The sequence below is a fragment of the Haemaphysalis longicornis genome, unplaced genomic scaffold, assembly GCF_048455015.1.
Source record: "Haemaphysalis longicornis isolate Haplotype H1 unplaced genomic scaffold, Haemaphysalis longicornis Haplotype H1 scaffold_1, whole genome shotgun sequence".
NCBI classification, from domain to species: Eukaryota; Metazoa; Arthropoda; class Arachnida; order Ixodida; family Ixodidae; genus Haemaphysalis; species Haemaphysalis longicornis.
The window spans coordinates 275,124,171-275,133,399 of NW_027526203.1; the positions used below are offsets into that span (position 1 = coordinate 275,124,171).

Consider the following 9,229-nt stretch of genomic DNA (forward strand, 5'->3'; position numbering starts at 1 on the left):
AAAGAGAAGTTACTTTTATAATTCCTAAAATGTCGGTGCTAAAAAGCTTGATGGGCTATTTATTAAAAAGCAAAGCTGCGAACCACCCCAATGTAATTATCGTTCCTTAATGAGTATTTGACGAGTGCGGATTCCTGGGCGAACTGGTGTTTCTTATATTGCTTTAGACTTCCAGGTAAAACTCAGTTTATTCATTATCCTTATTAAACCTATTTAATAAATGTTGCATGAACAGCTTCACAAACATGGCCAAATATACAGATTCTTTACCTCAATATTTGCACGGATGTATGCAAAGTATTTCAAATTGTTTGGTACTTCAATTGAACAATTTCAGACGAATTCGAGTTCGACCTACATTTATAAGATGGTTCTCAGAGGTGCACTTTCCCAGTACAGCGTTATTGTCATGGTTCCCCACAGAAAAAACGCAGAATGTGGGAAAGTAGAAAGAACATTTATTACAAATTCACTGTTTCATACAAAGCAGTGTTTATGGCTATGTTCCCTACATTCTCTGTTTCCCTCAGAGTCTAAAATACACTTGGAATTCACTTGTCTTTACGAATCCATCTTTACACTTCCCTCTTAGGTTCCTCTTTACAGTTACACCTGAGTTGTGATTCCCACGCCAAGTTATCGTTTTTTATGCAGCACTAACAAATTTCTAGGCCGATTGCAATCTGTCTTTTGGACAAACTTTAAATGGGATCTATAATTTCCTGCATGAAAAAAGCCACTTGGAAAAATTTAGAGATAAGCTTCTCAATTTACGTAGTACACAAGCAGGCACCAAATCAGGGCACGCTGAAGATTTCCCCGAGGTCATCTGAATTACTTGTTCGCTGCTGCCGCAGATGGAGGTATATATGTGAGGGGCCGTCACTTGGATTTCCCCACCTTGAAGAGCCATCTACAGAAAATTTCAGAAAAAGAACAAAATCCAGTGCAACATGCATAAGCCCCTCACACCAAATCACAGGCATGTCAAGTACGAAAAATATATTGCACGAAAATGAAGACGGAGACCAGAGAATGAAATGAAAGGCCACACCAGAGAAGGAGTGATTTACGGCCTTTCAAATAATTTCACATCATTTCAGTAATCGTTACACAGAGTAATTTGGCCGCATTGTTCAGAACAACGCGAAGCCACTATAGTCATACCGGGCAACCTTCCCGAATTTTAATCGTGACGTGTTCATGTTTATCTCGCGAAATGTTTCTGCATGCTCACCCGGAACAGGCAGAAACTTTGGGCTACGAGATAAACTGACATACGTTTGCAAAAGAGAAAGCAAAAACATTTCCGCGCCTTCATATGGAATCACTAGTACACACAACAGAGCGAACGTAGCACTAAACCCAAGAAACGTGCTTTCACGATGCTGACGCCGACTGCGTCACATTTTTGGCTGTACTTAAATATTCCCCCCCCCCCCCCCCCTTGTACTGGCAGTTTCATTTTGAACGAGGATCCCACGTGGAAGCCGAAACGTTTTTCATTTCAGTAAGCTGTTCTTCTACCGGTGGTTTCTTCCTCGCCTATTCGTAAAAAGGAATCGCCAACTTACATTTTTTCTTCGTCCAAATGTGTTGTGGGAGAGGATACATCTAGAACTTGCACCGATCTTCAAGTGGCATTCACGGGAGGTCTGTACCTGTAATGACTCAAATGGTTATTTGGGTTAAAATGTAATAGGCTTTAGAGCTGGGCAGTTGGTATAGGTTCATAATGAAAGAACACCTCAAACTTAACAACGTGAGGGTTCGATCTAGTTGGTACTCCATAGTGAAAATTTAAAGCGCAACAAATTTAGACAAAAGACGAATGACAGCGCTTGTCCTTGTGTCATTCGTCTTTTGTCTAAATTTGTTACGCTTTAAATTTTCACCTCAAACTTGACAAGACGAAGAAAAGAACACAGCACAAGCCCTCACTAACAACTGGAGCTTTCTTAAAGAGCTCTTTTCGAAAAAGAGTTCTTCTTGTTGGCTCTGCAAGACCACGCATCTTATAGAATAGGTAGAGTTGCTGAAAAACTACAAAGCTCCATGCTGAGGAAATCGTTATGTGAATTCATAAAGTTCATGTAGTAACGAACTGATAGAAAGAGTCACTAAACATGAGGAAAAATAAGATACGAAATATAGCATCAGAAGTAAGGCCTCGCATTTTTACAAGTGAATCATACTTTTGTCTGCGCAGGCCTGGGTGCCATCTTTACAAAGAATATTTGAATGAATGAGTTTTAGTTATTGCATTTTCATACCGTTGTTTCCCCGGAAATCAGACTTCATTTCAACTTGTGTCATACGCAGGGTAGTCCTGGTTGTCAGCTCAAGGAACACTGCCTGCAAGAAAAGTAGTAGTGCTCATAAGTCATACCATAGGTAGCCAGATGCAACCACACTTTTCGAACAGCCAGGAACCTATGAGGGTGCAGCACCCATTTTTACACCTGCACTTGTCTCTGTGTAATTCGTCACAATTTCTGTATCATCAAAAAACAACAACACTCAAGCAGCCTGCATGCTGGCTCATACATACCACCATTCTGTAAAGTCGCTTTACTGCACTACACTAGTATCACGCGACACAACCATTTGCCCTGCAATACCACGCGAATAAATAAACGACTGATTTGTGCGAATGGGAACAATAAACCCACTTAACATGGTGAAAATGCCCCGCTACCTCAAAATGACTAACACCAAATTTACCCACTCAAGGAAAAGAATGACAAAAATGAAGAGTGTTGTAGATATAAAAACTTTTTTTTGTGCGATAGGGCAAACGTTCACAAAAAAAGAGGCTTGTGCTGGACAAAAGTGAGTTTAGAAATTTCGGGCAGCATTTAGTGCACTACTTTTTTGCAGCACACACCTTGTGGTATATATTACTATATTGCTATATTGTGGATATATTACTACAAGACCAATAAACTAGACACCATTCCGAATATATGCAGCGAGAAAAATGAATATTTCCCGATGGCTGAAACAAAATGATAATACCCAGAGAATAGCGCGATAATATAAGACTTTATTGGGAAAAAAATTCAAATATTCAAGCAGAGCTACCTGACAATTACATGGGCCAATAACTCGTCAAGTGCGCCCGACGCAGCCAACAGCGTAAACAAAACGCTCAACACATGACGAAGGCGCGCAGAGCAGAAAGCAGGTCACGAGCGCCGCTATCTGTTATAATGTACGGGCTTTCACGATCGTCCGTTCTAGTCTGACGCAACGAACGCAAGCCCGTGACTTCATTCAATTGCCGTCGCGGGCAACAGAAAACGTCTAGCGAAGCAACCAGTCGGGTAACGAAAATCCCTCTCGAATGCTGCAATTTCAAATTGAAAAGCTCCCAGCGAAAAGATACATCCAATGAAAACACGGAAACCGTTACGGAAATCATACTCACCGAGTTCGCTTTCACTGGCTCCGGGGCATTGGTCCAACATGCGAACTTGACGCTGGTCGTAGAAGAACGGGCCGTGTAGCGCTGCCAGTCACAAATGGTCTCGCCGCAGCCTCCGCGACTCACGCCGACAAATAAGTCTTGCAACAGCAATCCTCGCTTCATCGTATCACAGCGGTAAAAAGGCTCGAGTGGCGCGAAAACGCGGCCACCGGGACTGCGGGCGCCGCCATTTCTCTATATCCCGTCATGCAACAGAGAAATCAACGGCCGCCTGGAGAGAAGGCGCGACGAGCTTCTCTTATAGGTTACAGGGCGTTTTATAGGTTACAACGTAAGGGTTACATGTCAGATTTTGTTGATGTAACCTATAAATCATTAATGTAACCTATAAACCGCTTTTAACTTCACGCTTGTAACCCTTAGAATAGACTGGGATAAAGAAAACATCAAAATGGATCCATTGTAACCTTTATTTTACAGGTTACATCCCTTTAGAAGTTACATTATGGGTTACCAGGATTAGAGTGTACGCTCGGCCGTCCACACGACCCCCACACGGAGGCACAGGACGGCCGAGCTCTGGGGCAGACGTGTGGTCCTCACGGGTGGGGGGGCTTCTCCAGACGTGTGTCCGGGTGCTGGGCACGCACATGCCGCTGAATGAGCAGGCGGGCGTCGTCCGCTGCTGCCTGGGCTGCCGTGGTCGAGGAAGGCAGCTCGTGGGCCTCGGCGGCCAGCTCATCCGCCTGCTCATTGCCCTCGCGCCCGATGTGGCCAGGCACCCACTGTAACCGCAGCCGGGCGCCCCTGTCGGCCAGCCGTGCCACCTTCTCGCGGAATCCCCGCACCTACAAGAGCGAGCACGGGTCACCCTCCCGGATGCGCAGCAGGGCCGCCCGGGAGTCACACAGCAGGGCATATCGCTCGGGGGCGGGCTCCAGATCCATCAGCAGGTTGAGGCCCAGGATGACGCCCACCAGCTCGGCTGTGGCTGAGAATGCAACTTAGTGCAGCCGTGACTGTCTTCTGGCACTGTCAGCGTAGTGCAGCCAGGACTGCTGGCCTCCCCAGCACGGCGGCCGCTGCGGCCGAGCCTTGCCGCTGTCGCACCGAGCCGTCCGAAAAGGCCAGGGTGTGGCCCTCCATCTCGCCCCGGACGACGTCCCAAGCCAGCCGCAGCTGTCTGCATTGGAGCGTCCACCTCTTACTGCACAGGCCCGGAACTCCTACCTGCACTTCGGCGGCCAAGTCAGAAGAGCGACTAGGGCACCCCCATCCACAAGGGCCACCACCCGCTCAAGGATGCGCCCCATGCGCGAGTACTGGTGGATGCGCAGCCGCTGCAGAGGTGATCCTCCCCCCTCGGTATGCCGCAGCCGGTCGATGTGTCCCTGGGCCCGCTTCTCGGCCACCATTTCAAGCGTCCAAGCCCCTGCTCCCTCCTCAGCCAGTGTCTTCTCACACTGAGAGTCTCGAGGCAGGCCCAGGCAGGCGCGGACGGCCTTGGGGTGGTCGACCTCCAGCTGCTGCCAGCTCAGCTTGCCATGAACAGTCTTTGAAAGGCTTGTATCACCACGTCCATGAGGGAGGAGCGCTCGGGTATTTGAATGGCTTGTTGCCTACTTGCGGAAAGTTGTCGGTTGCTGAATGAAGCTACGCGAAGTTTAATTCTTGGACGATGCCCCACACCGTACGAGGTTTCTGCAAAGCTGGACGTAGGCATGTCCCGATAGTAGCCAGATTAATTGTGTGACAATGTAAGCTAAGGTGTCATGAATGCCTGCCTCTTGGTGTTGCGCCCTAAATGTGTAACATCTGCTTCTCAGCGCCGGGATATATAGAACAGCGCGGGTTCCGAGTGCGTCATGCTCCACATTGCTTTGCACATGCTTGCTTCGCGACAGCTGGCATGCACTGCCATGCCGGGAACTCCCCTGCGGCAGCTGCTGTACGGCGTAGATCTTTCTGTTGGCGTGGTCATACCAACGAAGCTGGTTTGTGTAGTACCAGTAGATCGGTGTGAATGTTAGGGAACTGATGGTACAACGTTTGCTGGCAATAACACGGTCAGAAATCTTTGAGGCGCGCAAGAGAGAGATAATCAACTTTTATTGAGCCCAATAAAGGTATTGGCTAGTGCACGCAGGCACCGGACGGGGTGGAACCCTCTTCTCGGGTCCATATATGCGTCTGACAGCTCCTGGCGCCTGGCAGCCAGCGCTAGCTGGATCGTCAGGTCGGGGCTAAACAACATGGTCTCCCATCGCTCTTGAGGGTTGGGTGTGGGAATATGGGTGGGGGGCAGGAGGATCTCAAGAGACTCGCACTCGGCCAGGACGTGTGCCAGAGTGCCTTCTCTGTTCTTGCAGAATGGGTAAGTACTCTCGTACCTGTCGGGGAGTGCGGGATGCGCTAGCAACCCCGCCTGTATCCTTCGGATAACGGTCTGCTGCAGTGCGGCTCAACTGCGGCTGAGGCCCGGGGAACCTGCACCTGCGCTCTCTGTACATTTCGGTTATTTCTCTGTCGCTCGTGACGGGGCGCAGCAGCGCCGGCCCGTAACTCTCAGGCGCGGTGGTCGGCGAGTTCGTTTCTTTCAACCTTCGAGTAAGCCGGCAGCCAGACGAGATCTAAGGCGCCCCGCGGGGGCCTTCGCTTGGACAGTATCGCAGGTGCCGCGGGGGACACCCTCCCCTTTCGGAAGTTGGAACCCTATATAGGGGTAGTGGTCCCAAAAAATGGGGGGGGGGAGATGAAGATCGGTTTGAATGGCTGGTTGCCGTAGCCGCCCTCCAAATTCTTCGATTTATTGCGTGTGCTTACTCTTCAGGGCCATCTTCCTCCTAGCATTGCCGCCATCCCTAAGAGGAAATCTTACCGCGTCAAGCAGCTCGCTTGGAGCAGTAAGCGGGCCCTCTCGCACAGCGGGGTGCTGCCATCGCCTGCGTTACATGCCGCCATCGTGGAGAACCAAGACAGGAGCCATCCACGCCAGTCTCCGTCTGCTGTACCGTGTAAGTTGATGTAACACACCTATGGATGCACAGAGCCCATCAGCGCCGAAAAAGCGTGCAGTAGATCAACCTCCGGCATGGCTGTGGAGGTTCTTTGTACCCCACTCTTACATGGCTACTTACAGGAAATCGAAGGTGTTCCCCTCGAGTACACGTACGGACCAGGACCTTGGACGAGGACGCCGTCAACATTACCTGCGTAATGTTGACGGCGTCGTTACTGAATCTCGCCGAAGATCTGTGAGTCTAGAGTTTAAATCAGGTTCACCCCTTCCGGAGCGTATGTTCCTTGGCCTCTGCAGTTTTTAGGTGACAGAATAGATGGGGTCAGCAAAGCATTGTTTTAAATACCAGAGGCATGGTGATGTCGCCAAAAACTTCAGAGGACCAGTGAGTTGTAAAATATGCTCTGGTGCTCACTCGGACAAGTACTACCTCCCGGACCCAACCAGAATGTGCGAATTTGGGAGGCCCGCATCCCGCGTCGTATCGCCCAAAGAAAAAGGCTGTTACTCATGGTCGCAGTGTCGAGCAAATCCAGGGCAAAACTACCAATCGACGTGAACCTCTGCCGAACCCAGAGATTGTATTTGCAACGGTGATGTCCTCATCGAATGATGTACCTTTTCAAGGCCCAACACACAACAAGCCATATGGGGGAGCACTCCAAAAACGGGCACGGCCCAAAACTGCTCAACTGTCGGGTGCTACCTTGCAAGGACAAAACCTCGCCTTCACAACGACGTCCTCGTAAGAACCACGATGAGACGGCACATCAATCCACACGGCCAGATGTTGTGAGTCTTCTCATCCCATGCTTTTCACGGTTATCAAGGCTCTGCGGCATGCTAACCCCTCCTCTCAATGTCTCCCTGAAGTCAAGGTTGTCTTGACTTTGGAGCCCCTTATGAAGTCCTCCTTAAAGGCGCAGCAACGGGGTTTTGGAGTAAAGCATTGAGAACCAAGTTGGTGATGACCCCTCGAAAGGTATCTTTAAATGCTAACCTCAGAGTCTGCACAATTTTCCAATGAAATGCCCGCGGCCTGCGTTAAAAACAGATTTTCGTCAACTTGTAGATAGTACATGTCAATTCCCATTTCTCTTAATCTCCGAATACCGCGTTGAAAATCCCTTTCGGCTAAGAAATTATTTCCTTCACTCGCACCACCTAACCAAAGTAAGTCGGCTGCTCATCGGTTTTCGGAAAGATGACAAGCGGTAGGGGTACCCGTCCGGTATCATATGATGCTGGACGGGTACCCCGGCTATATCCTCGACTGAGGAATATGTGTGTGCTACCACTATGATCGGGACTCAGCGGTTTACATTTATTGCTGTCTACTTGGAACCAGGAGCTGCATTTGATGCTTGTAGACTTGAAAATATTTAACGGAATTACTTGGAAGGAACGTTGAATACAGAAACCTTTACACACCTCAAATGGATGGCTTCCGGAAAAACACATCCGCTAAAGACAACATAATCGCTCTCGCGGCTTCACTGGAAGAAGAACTACATAGTGGACACATACCAACGGTAGTATTTCTTGACGTAAAGTCAGCATTTCATTCAGTCTTGCACACTGCAATTCTAGAGTCCTTAGCTGCTTTTGGTCTTAGTAGATTGCGAGCTACCTCAAAGGACGTGAAGTCTTTATGTGCACGCCAGAAGTACCTACTTCCCATCACAGCATACAGAAAGGAGTGTCTCAAGCAGCCTTCTTAAGTGTGCTGTTATTCAGTCTTACTCTCATCCACCTATAGCGTGTTCTCCCTCCGTGCTTCAAGGTCACACTTTATGCGGATAACATCTGCATCTGGTGTGCGGCGAAGTCACGTCGTACAACGCAACAGAGACTACGAAAAGCTTGGATAAATTTATCTGAGTACCTCCGTCCATCAATGGTGTCCGCCTTTCTTCAGAGAAAAACGTTGCCGTGGCATTCACCCGCAAGCGGATGACCTTGGCGGTCATTGCCTGCAATCCTTGGCGGTCATTGCCTGCAATACGTGCGAACCCAAAAATACCTTGGGACCGATACGTACCATCATGTATCGAAACATATCTTGGGCGTCCGAAGTAAGATGATTACGTACTCGTATATCTGAGCACAAATTATTGGATACCTTGCCGGATGTCCATGTGGCAGTGACTGTCGATCCATGGTGCTACTCTGCAAAGCATAAGTAGACCGCTTGCTGCACTACAGCCTGCCTGTTCTGCAACGGCTATCGCCCACATGTAAAAAACAGCTCAATGCCGCCAGGAATAACTGTCGGCGTGCGTGTTTCGGCCTCCCCTAGGGCTCATTGTGTGCTCGCACTGTTGAAGAGGCTGGTTGCGTGCCCTTAGATGTTCTTATAGACTGCATAAAACATTTCGAATATACTTGAGGCGTATGCCGCACACGAAAACCAAATTCTTGGCGCGTATTGTACAACACAAGAATTCGAGCTTCGCAGAAAATATAAATATTATAAGCATCTCTGTACCTCCCCAACGACGACTAATCATGCCATCTGATTTCCCGCCTCGTACTATATCCCCCCTGTGCAGAAAATTAACATATCTGGACTCACCTAAAACAATTATGCCTCAAATTTAACTTGCCTTCTTCAATTAAGGCTTGCACATATAAGCATCCGACCCAAATTTTCACTGATGGCTCATCTACGCCTGACTGCAGTTCCGTTCCGGACAAGTACTCTCGTGCCAGCTGCTTCAGCATTCACGAACATATATTCCGCGACGTCTCCTACCTGAACCATCTGGTCTGCGTTGCCG

At 48.8% G+C, this 9,229-nt stretch overlaps 1 long non-coding RNA gene across 1 annotated transcript; it reads right to left on the bottom strand.

The window, feature by feature from the left end:
• Positions 1-360: 360 nt before the first annotated feature.
• LOC144169697 (uncharacterized) lies at positions 361-3,653 on the bottom strand. Its single transcript, XR_013322499.1, has 4 exons — positions 3,431-3,653; positions 2,274-2,355; positions 1,575-1,661; positions 361-913 (listed from the first exon to the last, which is right to left on the bottom strand). It is a non-coding gene; the product is annotated as an uncharacterized LOC144169697 (long non-coding RNA).
• Positions 3,654-9,229: the final 5,576 nt, after the last annotated feature.